The 21,522-nt window shown below is 40.6% G+C and overlaps 1 protein-coding gene across 5 annotated transcripts in view; it reads left to right on the plus strand.

Moving 5' to 3' along the window:
* FMNL2 (formin like 2) overlaps positions 1-21,522 on the plus strand; it is a 306,297-nt gene that overhangs the window by 142,464 nt on the left and 142,311 nt on the right. The window lies entirely within an intron of this gene.

The raw sequence follows: 21,522 nt of genomic DNA on the forward strand, positions 1-21,522 counted from the left end.
AATGTTACCATCTGTGTGTGATATTGAAAACATGGCAAATGATTGTTACTCTAAAAAAACAAAACAAGGAATCAGAAGAGCTTTGGTATCCTGTAAGGATAAGTCTCACTTGGGAGTGACAGTCGATCTGCTATACAAATATTGATGACAGATCCTGGAGATCCCATGCCAGAAATCTCCTTTCAAGTTCATTGGACTTCACAACTTAAAGACTGTTTCACAGCTTAAAAAGGCTCTTGAAAACCAAAGTGTACAAATGAAAAAGACTTCATGGTGATATGATTTCCCCATGAAGTCAGGAGTCTTAGAGGCTGGCCTCTTGCCACAGGCCTTTGGCTTGTTTTTTCCAGGGAGAGGCCAATTTTTCAGGCTGTTGAGACTCCTGATGTCTAGGACCTTATGTAACATGATTATTAGTTATCCAAGGCCACCTAACTTCTAAAGAAATGCCTGGAATGTAGAAGGGAGAAAGAGAGGGAAAAGAGGACCTGCTTGATTGTGTTATAGGTCACTTAACCTAATATATGCTTTTTTGTTGTCCTGCCAAGACATAGGTCTTTTTTTTCAAGTAGAAAGACTAGTGTTCTTTTAAATATATATATATATATATTCTTTTTATTGGATAGTCAGATATACAGAGTGGAGGAGAGATAGAAAGGAAGATCTGTCCACTGATTCACATCCCAAGTGATCGCAACGGCCAGAGCTGAGCCAATTCGAAGCCAGGAACCAGGAACTTCTTTGGGGTCTCCCACATGGGTGCAGGGTATCCCAAGGCATTGGGCTGTCCTTGACTGCTTTCCCAGGCCACAAGCAGGGAGCTGGATGGGAAGCGGGGCTGCTGGGATTAGAACCGGTGCCTGTATGGGTTCTCAGTACATACAAGGTAAGGACTTTAGCCATTAGGTTACCTCTGGGCCTGGCATAGGTCTTTAAAAACTGAATCAACAAAATATACTTACCTTTAAAATTCCATTTTCCAACCTTTTTGAAGTGACTTTGCAAGTTAGCCAGCAGTGTGCTGAGGTCTTGTTTATGTTCTTTTGGTGATCTGATGCTTTTGATTGTACTGGTGTTGGTGCCTGGAGAGTTAAATTATCCTGCAGATGCATTACCAAAGTCATGTGAATCTCTCATGTTCCCTCCAGCCTGGAGGAAGTCTGTCTGCTTTCTCTTTTGCACAGTCGGGAGACAGAACGGTGACCTCTGAAGCAATATTGGGTTTACTTTACTAGAGCTCACCCAAAGTTAATAAAAGCAGAACAGTGAATGAGACAGTGCTGACTTCAGAGCAGGACAACTTGGGTGGGTGAATCTCAGCAGAGAACATGTTGTTACAGGCAACACCCAGAAGAAAATCGACACAGCCGTGATAAGAATTGTTGGATGTTTCTGGCCCACCAGGAGAGCCAGAGACTAGGAGAGTAAGAATTAAATTGTCCTGTCAAATAAACTTAAAGAAATCACTGTGATTCTCATACCACAGCATAACTCTTACCAAAAACAAGAGCACTCCTATGGAAACTGCACTTGTGGATAAGATGTACTGTTCATCTATAATCCCACCTCCTCCTTTATGTGTGGCTCCCAGTATCTGGTAAATTAAACCCTCCCATCACCCCCTCCAAAACCTTTTCTCTAAAACCTCTTGAGATTGGTTCAAGTGAAGAAACAGCAGCAGCTTACTGCTTCAAATGTTATCTCTGTCCTCTACCACACCTCAGAATCCCAGTGTTACTTTAAAACAGAGATGGAAATACAGAAGGTCTCCAGGTATAAGACTGAGGCATTCTGCCTGAATTGAAAGGGAGCAATGGGGCCTAGGCAAGCAAGGCAGAGTGCATTCTCTGCCCTGGGCAGGTGCCCCAGCTCTAGCCTGCACTCACAGGGAGGCCTGTGTTGGGAGGCCTTCCGCATTTTTGTGAGTGTTAGATGAGGTTGTCCACGTTACTTATGGCGTTTGACAGTTGACAAGATTTCATCAGCAGGTAAAACAATCCAGTTTGCCTTCCTGTCACTATAATCAAATCATGTGGGCCAGTACCTTATAAGTAAGTGCTCAGCATAAGTTGATTTTTTAGGCTAGAACTTATTTAACTTAAGGATTACTTTTTTTACTCTGAATTTTTGGCTCTTCTTATGTTTCTGATGAAGACATGTAATCACATTTATAAAATGACTTGGGAGGGAAATTATTTTACTTGGATTCAGTGAGATTTAAAGGAGAACTTTTTTGGAAGATAACTCAGAAGATGTATCTCTGGTTTTTTAACAGACGTTTGTCATGCCCAAGCATAACCCATTGTGAGTTGGTATTGTAACCACCAGATGGGTGGTCTTGATTCCTGAGAGACAGATTGCCCTGGGTGATGAGTGAGTAGAACCTGGGACTATTTACAAAGGAGCAAAGAACCCGATTGCTTTCCTTGCTGCAGCAAATAGAATAGTGTTTCATACATGTGCTTTTTTTTCTCTTCAATTTTGAGTCGTTGGCGACAAAACCTGTTCAGATAGAAGGAAAACAATTGAGGATGGCCTTTGTGAATGTGTATACTACACTTAGTGGGGTTTTGTGACTTAGATCCTGGTTGCAAGGTATACAACCTCTGCTGTGAATATACATTCACATTTATATTACATGAGTAAGAGTTTCCAGAAAGTGAAATATTAGCTGACAATTGACAGTATTGCAGCAGATAAGGAGCAGAATCTGAATTTTACTATTGTGCTCCGTCATTTCACAGTAGGTATAGGTATAGACTTAAAGTCATATCAACAAGCAGGCATTAGAGTGCTTCTCTCTTTCTCTGTTTCTCTCTCAAGATTTCTTTATTTCCAAGAGCAGATTTTACAAGGGGTAACATCTTCATTTGAAGAGCTAGTTTGCCAGGAGCCAGGAGCCTCTTCTGTGTTCTCCCACATGGATGCAGGGTCCCAACGCGTTGGGCTATCCTCTACTGTTTTCCCACGCCATAAGCAGGGAGCTGGATGGGAAATGAGGCATTCACAACATGATCTGTATGTGTATCTGCATCTGTATGTGATCCCAGCACTTCCAAAATGGAAGATTTAGCTATTGAGCCATTGTGTTGGGCCCAGTACCTTAACACTTTATGCGTTGTTTATTCTGCCAGGCTATGGGATTTTTCTTGCGTTGTTTGCCAGGTTTTTAGGAAGGTGGTAGCAATGGAAATTTTGCTTGAAGTTTTTGCTTATTTTATTATCTCTCCCTGTTCAGATATAGGATTGATTGGTTTATCCTTGGAGTACCTGCTGAACACAACTCTATGGAAAACCATAGCTACTACACATTGAATGCTTTTTAAAGTGGCAGATTTTGTGCTTTTGATGCAGAAATCATAGCTTCCCCCATCCCCCTTTAATAACCCTGTGAGTAGAATAGTACAGAAGGCATGATTTCCAAAAATAGGAAGTAATACTTCCTTTATTGTGAGGGGAGTAAAAGGGGAGGATCCTGAAGTGTGTTGGATTTCTAAATGCAGTAGCAGCAAGTGGAGAGCTTCCTGATATTGGGAGGCTTATGGAGATTGTATTGAGATGAAATAAAGAGAGGGGGTGGAGTAAGATGGTAACACAGGTTTTATATAATTACTATAAGAAGTATAGAGACTAATGCAGTGGGATTTTTGCCATAGGAGAGTTTGGACTCAACTCCCCAATGGTTAGGGATTGATGTAAACTGTAGGATTGACCTCACTGGAGAGAAAATTACCAAGCTGAAACAAAAGGGGTAAAGGGGCTTCTGGCTGAACTGACCCGACAGGATTTCTATGGAAGACAGGCCAGTGTGATGAAACACCGCCTGGGCAATGATGGAGTTTGAGGAACCCACATAGATACCAAAGGGACATCAGATATATAGAGGGTGGGGCATTCTGTCCAAAATTGCCTGAATGGGATCCTTGCTAAAACTGTGGTATGCAGAGAATTGTACACAGCAACATGTAGTGCATTATCACGAAGGCTACTTAACTCCACTATTAATTCCAAGCTGTATGAGAGTAAAAGAATGGATGGTGGGCATTATTCTCTGAGCATCAGACATTTGAGGGAGGTTTTTGTATGTAGCGGGAAGATAGCATGAAGATAAGAAGATAGCATTGAGACTAAGTTTGTTTCCTCACTTCTGGTCGATCACTGTTTTGACTACCCAGTGAAGAGCAACTGGTCCATTTCTGTGTGGTACACATGTTTCCAAGGTTCTTCCTTGGAAAAGTTTAGGTTCTTAAACATATATCTAAGCTGTCTCCCCTATAGTTATTTATCCTGTTCATTTTATGTAAATACATTGATGGTCTAATAATGAGAAACAATCGATTGCTGCATGGCAAATACTCTGTTAAACGGAGGCTTCTTTTTATCATTCCCTGGATACATTTTTCCTCTTAGAGCGTCTCGCCAAAGACCCAGATTCCTGGACTGAGACCTCAGAGTACCCAGGGATGTGCGTGTTTGCATATTAATACTCTGATGATGTGTATAGAAGTGCTACTTACAATCATTTCTGCTTTAAACCATAATCTTTGTGTAAGTAGAGAATACTGAAGGGTGAAGCAAGAATAAATCAGCAAATTAATTTTGTTCTGAAAAACTGCCATATTTGAATCACAGTTTTGAGACTGAACTGGGGACATCACCTGAAGTTATTTGGAGTGTTTCTGTTCTGTGCATGTTATGGAAAGGCTGGCATGAATATTCTAACTTTTCATACATATTTTCTTAAAGTCAGAAAAAAATCCCTTCCATTTTTTTAGAGATTTGTTTATTTTTATTGGGAAGTCAGAGATACAGAGAGAAGTAGAGACAAAGATATTCCATCTGGTTCATTCCTGGAGTGGCCACAACGGCCAAATCTGAGCCGATCTGAAGCCAGGAGCCAGGAGTTTATTCTGGGTATCTCATGTGGGAGCAGGGTCCCACGGATTTAGGCTGTCTTCTATTGCTTTCTCAGGCCATAAGCAGGAAGCTGGATGGGAAATGGAGTAGCCAGGACACGAACCGGTTCCCATGTGGGATCCTGGCACATGCAAGGCAAGGACTTCAGTCACTAGGTTTCTGTGCCAGGTCTCCTTCCCTGTTTTAAAGCTCCAAAGTATGAGAGGTATTTTTTTTTCCCTAAAAAGAACAAAATCAGTGTGAAAGTTAGCCAGCAGGCAGTTTATTGGGGGAAAAAGAAAGTATTAGTGATTAAGCGATGACTGTTTTGTATAAAGATAGGTAACAGAATCTACTTAGGGCACATTGAATGAAAAATGGAATTACTGCAAAGATCCAGTTATTATAGGTATTTTTAAATAACATTGAAGTAATGTAAACAAATAATAAGTTATGTCATGAATGGCTTGGTTTATTGCTATATATTATTTATAATTTAGTGAAATATATCCATAATCTGTACAGTGTGAGCCCAGGTTAGTAACGTCAGCAACTGGAAATTCACTACCCCAGTGAATTCCCAGTCACGCAACTGCATCGGTAGAGGTTATCTGGTTCCAGCCTTATCTTTGAGTATCTGGTACTGAGTTTTTCTGAAATTGGAATCCAGTGTTACATTTAGCATTTTTGCTTAGCCCCAAATAGACGTGCATACCTTGATTTCATCACTATGTAGTTGGCTTGTAAGTTAAGATAGGCATGTAATTACCCAGATAGGAATACTTTTAAGAATGGCAGGGACAATATGAGTAATTGTGCCAGGAGGCAGGTGTTTATCTAGCCATTAAGATGCCTGTGTCCCACATCAGAATGGCTGCTACCTGCATGGCTGACCTTCCTGTCTGTGAAGCCAAGTAAACCCCAGCCTTGGATGCTATGGGATTTTGGGATATTAACTAGCAGAAGTCCCTATCTCCTTCTCTCCCTGTGTTTCAAGTTTAAAAACAAATTAAAACCATAAAAATAAAATGTGGGCCCAGCACAGTAGCCTAGTAGCTAAATTCTCACCTTGCATGTGTGGGATGCCATAAGGACACTGGTTTATATTACAGTTGCTCCACTTCTCATTGAGCTCCCTGCTTGTGGCCTGCGGAAGCAGTCAAGGATGGGCAACCTGCACCTGTGTGGGAGACCTGGACAAAGCCCCTGGCTCCTGGCTTTAGATTGTCCTAGCTCTGTCCATTGTAGTCACTTGGGGAGTAAACCAGGGGATGGAAAATCTTTAATCTCCCTCTCTCTGTCAATCTGCCTTTCCAATAAAAATAAATAAATCTTTTCAAAATCTAGAGCTGTGGATGTTTTAGAATAATGCTGTCATAAACTTTTGGCATTGGTATTTGACCTAGTGAGTAAGCAGTTAACTAGGATGATCCCTTCCCTATTGAAATGGCATGGTTGTAATTATGACTCCGGCTCCTTTCTGCAGCTATGCCCTAATACTGTCCCATGGGAGGCAGTAGTGATGGCTTACTTATCATGTGTTACCTGCTACTCATGTGAAAGATCTAGGTCGAGTTCTTGGCCAATGTGGGATTTTGAGGAGTGAACCAGCAAGTGTGAACTCTATCTCTGCTTATCTCTCTGCTTCTCAAAAAAAAAAAAGTTTTTTTTTCTCCTGAATAATTTCTGTAGAAATTACAGGTGAAAGGGCTGGCCTTGCGGTATAGTGGGTTAAGCTGTTCGGAACACCTGCATCACGTTAGGGTGCCTGTTTGTGATCTCGTTACACACTGTGATCCATCTTGCTAATGATTCTTCTAGGAGACCCTGGATGATGACCCATAGGGGCACCTGCCGTCCCTCTGAGAGAACTGGATGGAGTTCTGGCTTCTATTTCTGTCTGGCCTAGCCCAGGGTTCAATGAACTGGCTAAGAAAGTTATTAAGGAATTGTGATCAAACATATCCTAATGACTTAGTGGCTATTTGATAACAGAATGTTACATAGAAAGTGTGAGAAAAATATTTTCTTTTAAAATAAGCTCACAATTATTTATTAAATATGTATTTTTGTATGCTACCAACTTGTTAAACCTTGAAGTAAAATTTTATGGGAATACTTCCTCTTCCAGTGAATTTTTGGATGCTACCCACCTGTCAAATCTTGAAGTGAGATTTTATGGGAATCCTTTTTGTTTCATTTTGATTTCTTCCCACTACCTTTTTTTTTTATTGCAACAACTGCTTTAAAAAGCTCCAGTGAGGTCAGAAATGAACATATCGTGGTTTAATGCAGAAACTGAACTACTTTTTGCTAGTTGTCTGTGGAGAGTAACAAATTTTGAGTTTCGTTGTTTCCTTCAAAAATTTATAATTATCTTATAGTTTCAGTTCACTCTTGTGCATTGGGGTTGCCTTGACATTCAGTCTGGGGACTACAGATTTGCCAGGTTGATAAGTTGGCTAATATCTAAACATACATTAGATTTATAGCACTAGAAGCTCTTTTGTGTACAAAGCTGCTTTAGAGAGCTTGTGGTGAATATTGTGGAAAACCCAGTAATAGATGTACATGCCTACAGCCAACTTATTTTTTTTTTATTGATTACCTTGCATTATGTGACACAGTTTTATAGGCATTGGGATTCCCCCCATCCCTCCTCAAACCCTCCCCCCATGGTGGATTCCTCCACCTTGTTGCATTACCACAGTTCAGATTTAGTTGAGATTCTTTCATTGCAAGCATTTATCAAGCATAAAGTCCATCATCTTATTGTCCAGAAAAGTTCAACGGTTTCTTGGGGAGACCATCTCTGGTCTGAAGGTAGAGCCAGCAGAGTATCATCAACCCAATCAATTAAAAGCCCTGACATAAAATCAGTAACAATTTATAACATTATGGAATTAATTGACATGGTATTGAATAACCAATATGTTAAAAAAAATGCAGGTTCTGAGCCACATCCTGTGACTTCTTCATTGACATTTCAATTATTAGTTTATATACAACCAGATTCTGCTGTCTCATGTCTATTTTAATTCTAGTATTTAACAGTTTATAGCGTTGAAGCATGATTTTGCTGAACCTGGCTGTTTTTCAGGTAGTCTATCTCTGTAACTCTAACAAGACGTGTCAACAGTTTAGGTGAACACTTTTAGGAGGGTGTGCAGAGAAATCTTCAATATCCTAGTGAGGAGTAACTAATCGTGAGGTATAAGTGCACCCACATTGACCGTTTCCTGTCTGATTCTAAGCTTTCCTTGTTCTTTGCCTATCTATTCTAGATTGTTTGTTTGTTTTGAGGGGTTTCTGGAGCAATCCTGATGGTCATTGCGAGAGAGGGTGGGAACCCAAAGTCGGGACCAGGCAAGGACCAGAGAGAGCTCCCCTCCCTAGTCCCGAAGGAAGTTTACTGTATTTCTGTTTCTGTGGACCACTCAGGGCTCCTGGTTGTTGTTCTGAAGACCTTGGATCCTGCAAGGCAGGATTTGGACTTCTTTCATCCCATGTGGCAGATCCAAACGGGGGTGGGTAACCTCAGAGTTCTCGGCCTCCAAAGGCACTCCAATTCCCCATGGTCTACTTGGCAGTTGGGATGTAGTCCTTGGTGTTCGTACTGATAGTCCTTGGTGAGGATCTGGGAGTCTTCAGGGTTGGAACACAAGCCTCCTCCTGTCCACTTGCTCCATTCTGGGGTCCCCTCCCCCTCTCCATGCATATGACCTCCTGTTAAGAGGTTGTCAGGATTGCTCCTGATTCTCCCCCATGTGCCTTTGTAGTTTTACTGTTGTCTAATGGTGATTCGAGTCTGTTGTCTGTGAGTTACTAGTTATGATCCTGATAGGTTATACTTCACATCTTCCTCACACATTCTAAGGTGATGGAAAATTTCTCTGCTCTCCCTCCCCATTACAGAATAACATAGGGTATTAAAAGTATATTAGGTTTTACAGTTTTTTGATGTAGATCATAAGCAGTCTGACTACATTTATTGTTGATTCATAGATTATATCACATTATCTTATTGCATTAGATACAATACATCCAACTTATTTTTAACTAAGGAGCTAAAATCATACTCTCTGGGGGTTAGTCTCTTCAATAAGTGGTGCTGGGAAAACTGGATCTCCTGGTACAACAAATTTAAGCTATCTTCCCTCCACAATACAAAAAAAAATTTCACCCATCTTATGGTGAAGTGGCGATGCTGAAGTTGTGATGCTGTTAGAAGAAAACATAGGGGGAAAGCTTGAAGAGATCACGTGAGTAACATTCTTTTGGGATAATTCACCAAAGCATAAGTGCTAAAAGCAGAAATTGCCACACAGAATCACATCAGGCTAGGAAGCTTCCTTGCAGGAAAGGTAGCGGTTGACAAGCCTAAAGAACTAACTAAAGGTGGAAGTAAATAGTAATGAACTACTCAAGTGACAGACTAACAGAATATGTCAGGGATTCAGAAAACTTGACTGTAAAATAGCAACCTGTTGGGCCCGGAGCAGTGGCGCAAGTGGTTAAGGTCCTCGCCTTGCACGCCCGGGATCCCATATGGGCGCAGGTTCTATCCCAGCAGCCCCACTTCCCTTCCAGCTCCCTGCCTGTGGCCCCGGAAAGCAGTCGAGGACGGCCCAAAGCTTTGGGACCCTGCAGCTGTGTGGGAGACCTGGAAGAGGCTCCTGGCTTCGGATTGGCATAGCATTGGCCGTTGCACTCACTTGGGGAGTGAATCATTGGACGGAAGATCTTCCTCTCTGTCTCTCCTCTCTGTATATCCGCCTTTCCAATAAAAAAAATAATAAAAATAAATCTTAAAAAAAAATTAGCAACCTGTCCAGGTCTGATAATGCAGGTTAGCAAGGAAAGCTACCACCTCTGATGCTGAAATCCCACATATACACTGGTACAAATTCTAGCTGCCTCGCTTCCAGTCCAGCTTCCTGCTAATAATGTACCTGGAAAAGCACTGGAAGGTGACCCAAGTGGTTAGGCCCTGTTGCCCACCTGGGAAACCTAGGGGAGCTTCTGGATCCTGGCTGCAGACCTGATCAGCTCAGATTGTTAATAACCATTTGCAGAAAATGAAAGATTTCTCTGTTTGTAAACACTTTTAAATAAATAGATATTTTAAAAATCCAGTTAAAATTAGGCAAATGATCTGAATAGACATTTCTTAAACCCAAATGACAAAATACATGAAATTTTTTGTTCTCATTTTGATATGAAAACATCAGGTTTCAGAAAGTCAGCTACTTACCCAGAATGGGCATCTGAGGGCAGAGATGAGAATTTGAAGTGTAAGTGCCAATCATAAAACTTGGAATTCTAACTTATCATGACAAGTACAAAATACTGTTAGGTCCTGGACTTTTTCAGTTATTAGAGAAAGATGAAGTTATAATATCGTTTTTGTGTTCAAATGTTTAGATAAATCTTATTCATTTAAAAGCCATGCATGGTATGTGTGGCACCTCTCTATTAAATAGTGACCCTGTTGCCTGTCCATATGGAATTACAGAGAATATATTGTGCTTGCCGTTTATAAATATATGTATAGAAAGTAGGAAGAATGAATGGGTCTGTTTGTCAGTGGCAGGCTGACTGGAAGGGAACAGAGCAGGAGCAGTAAGCTAGTAATCCCCTGAAATATAACAGTGCATGGTACAAGAGGTTTGAAAGACTTGTTTTAGGAAGAAGAGTAAGTACTCAGAAATTAGAAGCCTCTTGATCTTGCTATTGTCTTAAAGCCTGATATTTAGCAGAGGTTCATTTGCTCTTAGAGTTCAATTTTTCTTTGGAAGAAGACCGATTTGAATCACATGTTGGCATTTAGTGGTGAGCATTGTGAGCTTTCTAGGTGAATTGTCTTACATCTCAGATATTTATGACTAGAGATGTAATTTGCAGTAGAATACATTGGTACCTCTAAGTTAGGTCTGGTTGGCCTCTTGAGTGGGGAGAGTGGATTTACAGAGTGTAAGAATGCAGAGTTGTGTTTTGGCACTTCTCCAAATACTCTAGACTTTTTGAGAAGCATCACACTGCTTTGTAGGAAACAGAAGTGTTTACATCCAGGACCGATTGAGTGTATTGAGTTCAGCAGCCGGGTCATGTATCCTAGGCTCCCTCCTCCCCTGTGCTTTGGTTCTCTCTTTGACTTGCATGCATGCCCCCCTCCCCCCTGCCTTCCCCTTCCCCCAGCACACAGCCAAGTCTAGCACTTAGACTTGAGTGATGTTCACCCTGGGGCCTGCTTTGCAGAAATTGGTTGTTGATAAATGTAGATGTTTGTGTCCTGGAAGGCACGCAGTGTAGATGTGGTCATGTTCCCTTGCTTTAGCCCAAGACTAGATCATGCATTTAGATAGCCCTTTCTGCCTAGAATGTATGTTACAGTGTGAGAATAGAAAACTCAGAATAGTTCAAAGGACATGGATTTCATTTCACATAAGGCCTTCTGTCTCCTAGAGAGAAGCAGCAAAATTGAAACAAAAGCTGACCTCTTACCCGGGTGGGAAAGGGTTCATGATTGCTAACAGTTTAGTTCTACTGTTCCTATGTTATTCGGCATAATTGTTTTTGCATTGTGTTTGAAATTTGAATTATTTTGTTGTCTCTGCTTGTGGCGTTGGTGTTTTTATTTAACCCATAAATGTTTATTAAAGGTGTGGAATGTATATGTGATGATTACTGCATGAAGTTTCATCTATGAACATAAAATAATAGAAAACTAAGACTATAGTTGGAGACCAGCAAGTGCTATTAGAGACAATACAAAGAAAAACAAAGAAAAACTAACTAGAAGCATGTATACAGAAGATCCAGGACTTAGGTACATTGGCAGAAGAGAGTTATGAAGTAGGGGTTAACAGGAGGGGCAGGCTGGGTACAAGCTCAAGTATGAGAGAAAGTGGTGCATTCTAGACATTCTAAGTAATTTTTCAGGATTAAAATGGCATTGCATAATAATAAACCCACTTGCCAATGGATGATGGCTAAAGTTGTACTTCTCTTTCATCTCTAATAGTTTGTCTAAAAGAAGGTAAAAAGACCTTAGGTGGGATGCCTTTTAGTTGACTGGAAAATAGCTTGTAGGGCTGAGCAGAAGGCAGAACCCACTTGCTGGTGCCCTACTTAAGTGCAGGGCTCTTTGATGAGGGATGGATGGGAGGATTACTGTAGATGTGCCAACAAACCATCCTTCCCTTCAGGGACTTGAAATTACTAAAACATAGTTACAAGTGGGGTAATTATTTCTTTCTTAAGGTCCTGACTTGAGAAGTCTTTTTTTTTTATGACATTTTAAATACTTCTTAAACGTGAACTATGGCACTATTAACTATGGACAGATTTAGTGATTGGTACTGACCCCTGAAATGCAAACCATCATTGAAGCATTACTTTCATTATCAGGATATTGTACCTGTGCATGTGGGGGGTTTACTAGACCTATGACCTTGGTCACAGCTGTGAGGGATAGGGCTAAAAGTAGAGCAGTGGCTGGAGGAGAAAACCAAGGGCAGGAATGCCAATGGCCTTGTCATTGTAAAAAGCCTGCCTTGTCAGACTTCCCTGCATGTCTTGGCTGGTGTTGTGGGTAGAGATGCTATGGTTTACTTAAGAGTTTGTTGAGACTCAGAAACATGTATTACAATGAAGAAGAGTCATGCCAGTGTAACTGTGCTTGTTTAGGCAGTTTGGATCTCTAGCATTTAAAATGGAAACAATGCATGTGATGACTGACATTGAGATGAGGATATGAAAAAAAATTTGGAATTTCAAATTATGGAAAGAGGGAAGTTGTGTATTGGGGGAGCTAAAATGTGGTCAGCATATTTTGTGGTCTATTACTTCTGTAACAAATTACCATGAATTTAGTGGTTTGAAATAACTTAGTGTTGCTGTCTTACACTGCTGTAGGTTAGAAGTCTTTGTCAGGGTGTACTGGATTAAAGGAAAGTTCTGAGAAGGACTTGATTCATTTCTGCAAGCTCAATGAGAGAACTGTTACTTTGCCTTTTCCGTTTAGCAGCAGTCCAGTCTGCCCACAGTTCTTAGCTTGTGATCCATTTCTTCCTGCACAATTAAAAACGACCAACCAACTCCTTTTCATAATACTTCCTATCACTGTAACTACCCCTTTCCTTGGTAGAACATTTTTGTTGTGAAAGTGTTCATTTTATGAAGTTTCCTATTGTTACCATTTTTTTCTTTTTACAGTTCAGTGACACTATATTTAGTGTTATGTATCTGGTACCATTGCTTGTTCCTAAAGTGTTTTATTACCCCAAACAGAAATTTTACATGTCAAGCAATAGTTCTCATTCTTTTCTTGCCCAGCAGCTGGTAAAATGTAACCTTTACTCTTTATCTCTGATTTATGCCTATTTTAGGTATTTGAAGTTCATGGGATCATAAATTCACTCCTTTTTTATGGCTGAATGATACTCCTTTGTATAGGATATGGCATTGTTTTAATTCTATCTATTGATGGGTATTTGGAGAATTTCCACCTTTCGATGTTCTGATTATTGGTGCTATAAATCTTAGTGTCCATGTATCTCTTGGAGTCTGATTTTTTAAAAGATTTGTTAATTTTTTTATTAGAAAGGCAGATCTACAGAGAAAAGTAGAGACAGAGATCTTCCATCACAACAGCTGGAGCTGAGCCTATCCAAAGCCAGGATCCAGGAACTTCTCCAGGTATCCCACGTGAGTGCAGGATCCCAAGACTTTGTGGCCTGGGAAAGCAGTAGATCCCAAGCAGGAAGCTGGATGGGAAGTGGAACAGCTGGGATACAAACCACCACCTGTGTTGGATCCCGGAGTGTACAAGGCAAGGATTTAGCCATTAGGCTATTGCACTGAGCTCTGGAGTCTGATTTTTTGGGAATTGTGGAATTGTGGAATTGCAGTGGAATTGTGAGGTCATCTGTTAGGGCTGTGTGTAACTTCTTGAAGAACTGCCAGGCTGTTGTCCATAGTGGTTCCACTATTTTCCTTCCAATCGTAACATGTGAGAGCCTCATTCCTCCATGTGCTCTCCAGTACTACGTTCTATTTTCAAACAATACTTCCTTCATATTTGTTAATGCTTTTCATCATATTGTTCCACCCAGGCAGTCCAGGGTAATATGCTCATCCCCAAAATGTTACTGTGGTCACACCTACAGGTTATGTCTTATTATGTAGGAAAACAGCTTCCTGGAGCCTGCTGGTGGTGGCCTAGCGGCTAACGTCCTCACCTTACACCTGCCTGGATCCCATATGGGCATTGGTTCTAATCTGGCAGCCCTGCTTTGTACTCAGCTCCCTGCTTGTGTTCTGGGAAAACAGTCGAGGATGGTCCAAAGTCTTGGGATCTGCCCCCACGTGGGAGACCTGAAAGAAGATCCAGGCTCCTGGCTTTGGATCAGCATAGCTCTGGACGTTGCAGCTGCTTAGTGACTGAATCATTGGACAGAAGATCTTCCTCTTTGTCTCTCCTCCTCTCTATATTTGTCTTTGCAATAAAAAAGAAATCTTTAAAACAAAGCAAACTAACAAAACCAGTTTCCTAAGATTAAGTTGAGAAAATCTGTGGAGACCATTAGGTTGGCTTCCTAATGAAGATGCCTTTTCAAATAGCTGCTGCTTGCAAATGTATTTGAGGCTGTAACTTGGCCACGATTATATCATCTTTGTCCTATTGCCTCAGAAAACGTAGTTTTCTTTCTTTTTTTTTTTAAAGATTTATTTTATTTTTATTGGAAAGGCGATATACAGAGAGGAGGATCTTCCATCCGATGATTCACTCCCCAAGTGAGCGCAACGGCCGATGCTATGCTGATCTGAAGCCAGGAGCCTCTTCCAGTCTCCTACGCAGCTGCAGGGTCCCAAAGCTTTGGGCCGTCCTCGACTGCATTCCGGGGTCACAGGCAGGGAGCTGGCTGGGAAGTGGGGCTGCTGGGATTAGAACTGGCATCCATATGGGATCCCGGGCGTGCAAGGCAAGGACCTTAACCACTGCGCCAACACCCCAGGCCCAGAAAACGTAGTTTTCAATGGGTATGAAGTCAGTACTTTTGGTTTTTGACTGTCAGAGTATTTTGTCTTGTCCTCTTTATGGGAAGGAAGAATATAAGACAGGGAGTTGGGTTGGCCTGAAGTGTGGAACCCAGGGTCAGTAGCTGTTTCCTGAGGGACTGCTGTGAAAGAGGAGAAGGGAGGCTAATGGTAATCCTGATTGTCCAAGAAGGAAACAGGAGATATGCTGGTAGGCAAAGGTTGAGGGAGAATGAGGCTTCGGTTTCAGGGTCTGGAACAGGTGAAAAGACAGATTGCTTTATGTGACCAAGTTGATGTCAGGATCATATTTGTATAGCTTAATTGTGGTGGAATCTTGGCTTTCTGGTTACCTCTTCCCTCCATTTTATCTGAAAGATATAGATCTTTAGTTTGCTACTTTACTCCCCAACTGTCCAAAACAGAAAGGGCCAAGCCAGTCTCCTATGTGAATAGCAGGGACCCAACTGTTTCATCAATCATTGTACCAGCAGGATGCTGGATTGGATGTGGAGGAACCAGACCTTGAACTTAATCTAATAAAGGGTGCAGGCATCACATGAGGCGACTTACCTGCTATGCCAAATGCCCACCCCTGCATTGATAACTGTAGAATTACCAAAGTGTTTATTCTAAAGAATCCTATGCCATAGAAAGTTGACATTTGTTCATATAAAGAATAGGAACATTTCTGTAGGTTTGGGCTCTTTTTGGTTTTTGCCTTATGTTGCCCATTAGAGTTCTCTGACTTGTAAAGGGTGACTTTTCGCGTGACTCCCCCATCCTGCCGTGGAAATAACAGCCTGCAGTCGTAACTATTGGGACTGCAGTTGGCAGCCTAGGAAAAGAGTTGTTGGGATTACAGGTAATGTCAAGGAGTCAGACACCAGACATCTCATGACAACCAGATAAAAGATCTGAAAGTAAAGAAATTGAATGAACAATTTTCCATTATTTTGTGTTTGACTCTGATAGGAATCTGTATTTATCATCAGCAGGTGTGCATGATTTTGGTATTGTTAAACTGTTGAATCACTTATGCCTGTAACACTGGGAATAATAAAAACAAGGGGAATAAGAAATCTTGTCCTTGACTCCTGAACCCATACCTTCTATTCTGTGATTAGGCAAGTTTTACTGGTATTGGTAGTAACTTGGCTTTGCTTTTAAGTATGAACTGATAAAAATAAATGTACCATGTTCATATGAAGGGCAATGGAAGTGTGACTAATATTTCTATGCAATTATAGGAAGTTCTATTTTTTTTAAACTTTGTTTAACTTGTGTTTACTATAAAATGCATGTATACACAGATATTAATATCATCTATCTGCTGATTCATTCCCCAAAGACCACAACAGCCTGGACTGGGCCTGGCTGAAACTAGAAGCCTGGAACTCCATCTGGGTCTTGAGCGTAAGTGGCAGGGGCCCAAGTACTTGGGCCATCTTCTGCTTTGCCAGGTGCATTACTAGGAAGCTGTACTGAAAGTTGGGCAGCTAGAACTCAATTACAGGTGGTGGCTCAGTGTGCTACACTGCAATGCCAGCTCTGTATTGTTTTCTTAAAACAGATTTCCTGAGGCATAATTGGCTCATAAAGATTATATGAAACTCTGTAGCTTGGTGTTTTGATATATGCATTGTGGAATTATCTCCATAATCAAGCTAATTAGAATAGCTGATATCTCTCATTGTTTCCTTTTCCCTTTTTTTTTCTACGTGTGTGTGTGTGTGGTGAGAACATTTCAGAAGTACTCTGTTAGCAGATTTCAGGTATACAGCACAGTATGTATACTTGCTGCCCATAGATGTTTGGAACTTATTTATCCCAATTGATTGTGTACCCTATCCCCAGCACTTGCTCATTTCCTTTCTCCCTAGATTCTTGATTGTGCCACTGTTCATCAACAGTTACGAGAGATGAATGCAAATATTTTGAAAATGCTTTGTCCTCCAGATTTCATGCAGGAGTTTACTCCCCAAATCCTAGGATTAATGGGCCTAAGAGTGTACCAAATTACTCCATCTATAATTTCAGAGGTGAAGTGCTTGGATTGGAACTTTAGGCCAGAGTGTCTGTGAATCTTGGTGATTTTACAAGGAGAGAGGAAGGAAGATTACACAGCAGGGCCTACATGCTCATGCCATGATGTGAGTTGGCCTGCGTGGCCGTTCACTAGTCTGTGTCATGCTGTTTAAGCTTTAAACCCCTCAAAAGCTTTGTACTACATTCAACCTGTTTTCTTAATCATTTCAGCCTGACTTAGGTATTTTGTTAGAATAATGAAAACTAATACAAATGGCATCACATTTTTTTGTGTCCATTTTGTCATCTGTAAACCACAGAATTGAACTAAGGTATCCCAAACCTTTCTTCTAGCCCTACACTTTGAGGCTATAAAATAGTTATGAAAAGACAGTTTGTATTTAGTTCAATCCAGAAGGGGAAAAAAGCCTCCTAATAGATCATGCTTAAGATTATTAGTGATTGCAGGTATGTCTTTTTTCCACTGGTTCCTCAGAAAGGTTGGCTTTCCAGTTAGATTTTATTTTGTAGATGCAAGTAGATTAATTACAGACTCATTCCTCCCTCTGTGGCCTTCATTGGCCGTGGTGAATGTTACTAATAACCGTCAATGATTAAATATAAAATGTAAGTGACAGTGAAAGATGACTGCAATGATTTGCTGTAGGGAGCCATTTGGTTGGCTGGCTGAGTTTTGTGTCAGTAAAGAAGTTAATTGTATCATGGTTTGGGCAATGAACATCTGAACATCTAGGATGCCAGGTATTTGCCCAAACCATTTGCATAGATCAAGAAAAGAAACTGCTTTTAGATGAGTACAGTGCAAGAGTGAGCCATAGGTTGAATTTGCAACCACTCACCTGCTGCCCTCACCTGTTAGAACTTTAAAGTGAACTTTGGGGGAATTAGCACATTCTTTAGTATCAGGTGATTTTCCTCAATTTCCAGGAAAGGTATATAGAAACAAATGTCAATGTAGGAGGAATTAGCAGTGATGGAATCATTTATCTGATTATTTTAATGCTTGCTTCTCCTGGACTTGTTCTTAAGCAGTAACCTCTCGCTGCTGTCTGAGTTTGAAATGCTCTGATCCAGTATGCATGCTGGTGTGGTTTCACATTACCCACTTCCTGCCTTCTGTTTTATTTTATGTGGCTCTCAGCCCTTCTGCCTTCTGTATTCATAACTTTGTCAACCTGTTTCTCTTTATCTAAAATGAAGGAATAATATTAGCTGAAACACAATGAGTGCTTTCTGTATGTGTGCTGGTTTATATGCATGATAAGATTTAATGTTTCTTGTACTTTAAGAGTAGTTGGGATTGTTATTGCCATTTTTACCACCGTACTCATCAGGAACAACTCTATTCCACATGAGAGTAAAATGAGTTTTGATCTAAATATCTTATCCCAAACTACAGTATATTTTAAATTTTCATTTGAGAGGTGAGGGTGGGGACAGGACAGATTCAGAATAGTTTGGGCTGGGATGGGGTCTAAATTGACAGCACAGTCTAGCTGTTCTCTGTATGGTGGCAGCAACCCTGTGATTTGAGTAATCACCAGATAACCATTGCCTCCCAGGGTTTCTGTCGTCAAGAACTAGAGCCAAGCTTTGAACCTAGGCACTCTGATGTGGAATATGGTTGTCTTAACTGCTCTGATAAATGGATACTTCCAGATTATACTAATTAAAAGTGACGATTCTGATTGATTCTGATTGCAACTCACGTGGCCAGTCTCCAGATCCTACATGTTAACAACCATACTGTGCCGTTTAATGCTGTTCTTTACCATCCTTTTTGTACATTGGCCCAAACTGTATTATTTCCTACTTTTTATGATTAAGAGTTATGGCTCCTTTTCTGAAATGCTCTTATCACTTGTCATAATCTGTTCTGAGTCAGTGCACTTATCACTTCTCCTGCTGCATTGGCTTGTTGCTGAAGCCTGAGTCTACTTCATAATATATCTCTACATTGATTTGATTTTTGTTCACGTTTGTTAAGGACTTGACAATATGACATGGTTCCTGGTTGTCTTTATCAGCCCAGTCATGTCTTTTGTTTTATTTTAGAGTTTGTTCTGGTTTATATTTTCAGAATCTTAGAATAAATCTGTTAAAATGCTGGTATTTTAATGTGGAGATGTTAGCTTAACATGACATTATATATATTCACTTTTACGTACGAAGGGCTTTGGCTTTGGTTATTCAAATAAAATTAGGTCAAATTGCTTAGATCAGACAAGTTATGTTTTAGAAGCACAGCTTCATTGTCATGGCTAAGGGGAAATCAGACCTCTGTTTTAAGTCCTGGCTAAGAGCTACTGAACATTTTGTCCTTGAGTTTCATTTGTCAAATGAAGATAATAGCTACTTATCAAGATTGTCAGGCAGATTAAATTGAATAAGGCCTTCCAGGGGGTTAAGTGCCTGAGATACTTGTTTGCTAATAAATAGTGTATCTTGTGGTTTTTCACTCTGACCTGAGTCCTACCTTCACATCTGAATTATTGACATTAGCTTTGTTGCCTCTGGACTCTTACTCCTTTGCTTTCTTTCTGGGTGAGAGAGGGCACTGTAGCACCGCAGTATATACCACTGTGTGTTATGTGCCAGCTTCCCAAATCTGAGTGCTGATTTGAGTCCCTGCTGTTTATCTTCCTAGTCAGCTCACTTCTAATACGTTAATGTAAAGTGGCTCAAGTGCTTGGGTCTCTGCTGCCTCCACACTGGAACTGCATAGAATTTCAGGGGCCTGGCTTTGGCCTGGCCCAGCTCTACCCGTTAAGGCCATCAGGATTATGAAACAGTGGATGGAAGTTCACTCTTTTTCTGTCTCTGTTCTCCATCTTTGTGTTACTTTGCCTTTCAAAGAAATAATTCTTTTGCAAAATTTGCTTTTGGATTCAAATGGTTTTGTTCAAGAACACTAATTCATAGGTGGTGGTCAGGATTGGAATCTACCTCAGCCAGTTCCACAGTCCAAATAAACAGTATTTGCTCCATAGTGACATTCATTCCTAATGCACTGCCCAACCATCCAGGTGCAATCTACTGGGTTTTTCTACTTGTTGTAGCAAAGAACTGTTGGACCTGTGGAGTTATTGTTTGATAGGTGTAGAATTTCAATTATGTAAGAAGGAAAATTTTAGAGATCAATGAAAACTTGAAAATTAAAATGGTGAAATAGAAGAAAACATAAGGGAGATGCTTCCAGATACTGCAGTCTGTGATATTTTTTGAAATTAGATGTCAAAATCACAAGAAATAAAAGAAAAAAATATAGCTGGGATTTCATCAAACTAAAGAGATTCTGCACAGCAGAGGAAACAATCAGCGGGGTAAAAGACAACCTGCAGAGTGAGAGAAAGATTGACAAGTTTATGCACCTCCATCTTGGGTTACCACTCCCACTGGAAAGCATGAACACCAGAACTGGCTGGGATGAAAACCAGGGATGGCTGGACAGAAAGGAACCCACCGGCATGTACGTGGGCTGGTTAGTGGAGCTGATTGGGTTGAACTAGGCTTCAATGCCCATGGACATGTATGAGAGCTGAATTTGATATGCGACAGACTGGACTAGTCTGCTGTACATACTGGCATGCATGGGGAGCAGGGCAGAGGGTGGATCTGGGGGTGGTAACTGAGAGTCACTCTGACTAGGCTGCAGCTCCCACTGGTTTGTGTGAAGGCCAAGTGTGTGCTGGGCAGAATCAGGCTGGACTGCAACACCCTTCGGTTCCAGGGGAAGACAGGGCTGGAAACAGAAGTGACCCAGCAATTGCAACCATCAGTATGGATGGAGCTGGTGTTTGACAGGTTAAGTGGAATAATAACAATGACAAATACCACATGATATCACATGAAATAAAGGAAGGTTGATCTAATAGAAATTAAAAGTATAATAATGGGGGTTAACAGAAGCTGGGGAGAGTAAGGGAGTGGGAAATATGGGAAAATGTTAACTAATGGATATTAAGCTAGGACAAAAGGTTTTAAGGTTCTGTTACACTGTAAAGTGACAACAGAGAGTGATAATGTACAGTGTATTTATCTCTTTTGAAAAACCCGAAAGAATATTGAAGATATTTACTATAAAATGTTGAATTTCTGTTTACCCTGATGGGACATTATACAATGTAAACAGGTATCCAGCATCACATGGTTCCTTTAAGTGTGTGTAATTTTTACATGTTTAAGATGTTCTGAAAATCAGTTGCATAAAAATGTGGATATAGTTGTAAAGCCCATTTAATAATATATCATTTAGAGGGTAAACTTTATATTTGTTTTCTACCATAGATTCAAAAAAAATCTCAAAAATAACTCCTCCTTTGGAGTTCCTTTAAAACCTGTGTGCCTCTATCATTTAAGAGCTCAAAAATGTTGTTTAAGCCATTGCTCTTATTACATACTTTGCTCCACCTCCATAAGCAACACTACTTGCAGACTTTAGCTGGTTGTGTAATAGAAAAATACCTGTTATAAAACCTGGGGACTTGATACTTGCAGGATTTAATTTGGAGATTATCAGGACAAAGGAATATTACG

Source organism: Ochotona curzoniae, unplaced genomic scaffold, assembly GCF_017591425.1.
Source record: "Ochotona curzoniae isolate NIBS_2020 unplaced genomic scaffold, NIBS_Ocur_1.0 contig_2210, whole genome shotgun sequence".
NCBI classification, from domain to species: Eukaryota; Metazoa; Chordata; class Mammalia; order Lagomorpha; family Ochotonidae; genus Ochotona; species Ochotona curzoniae.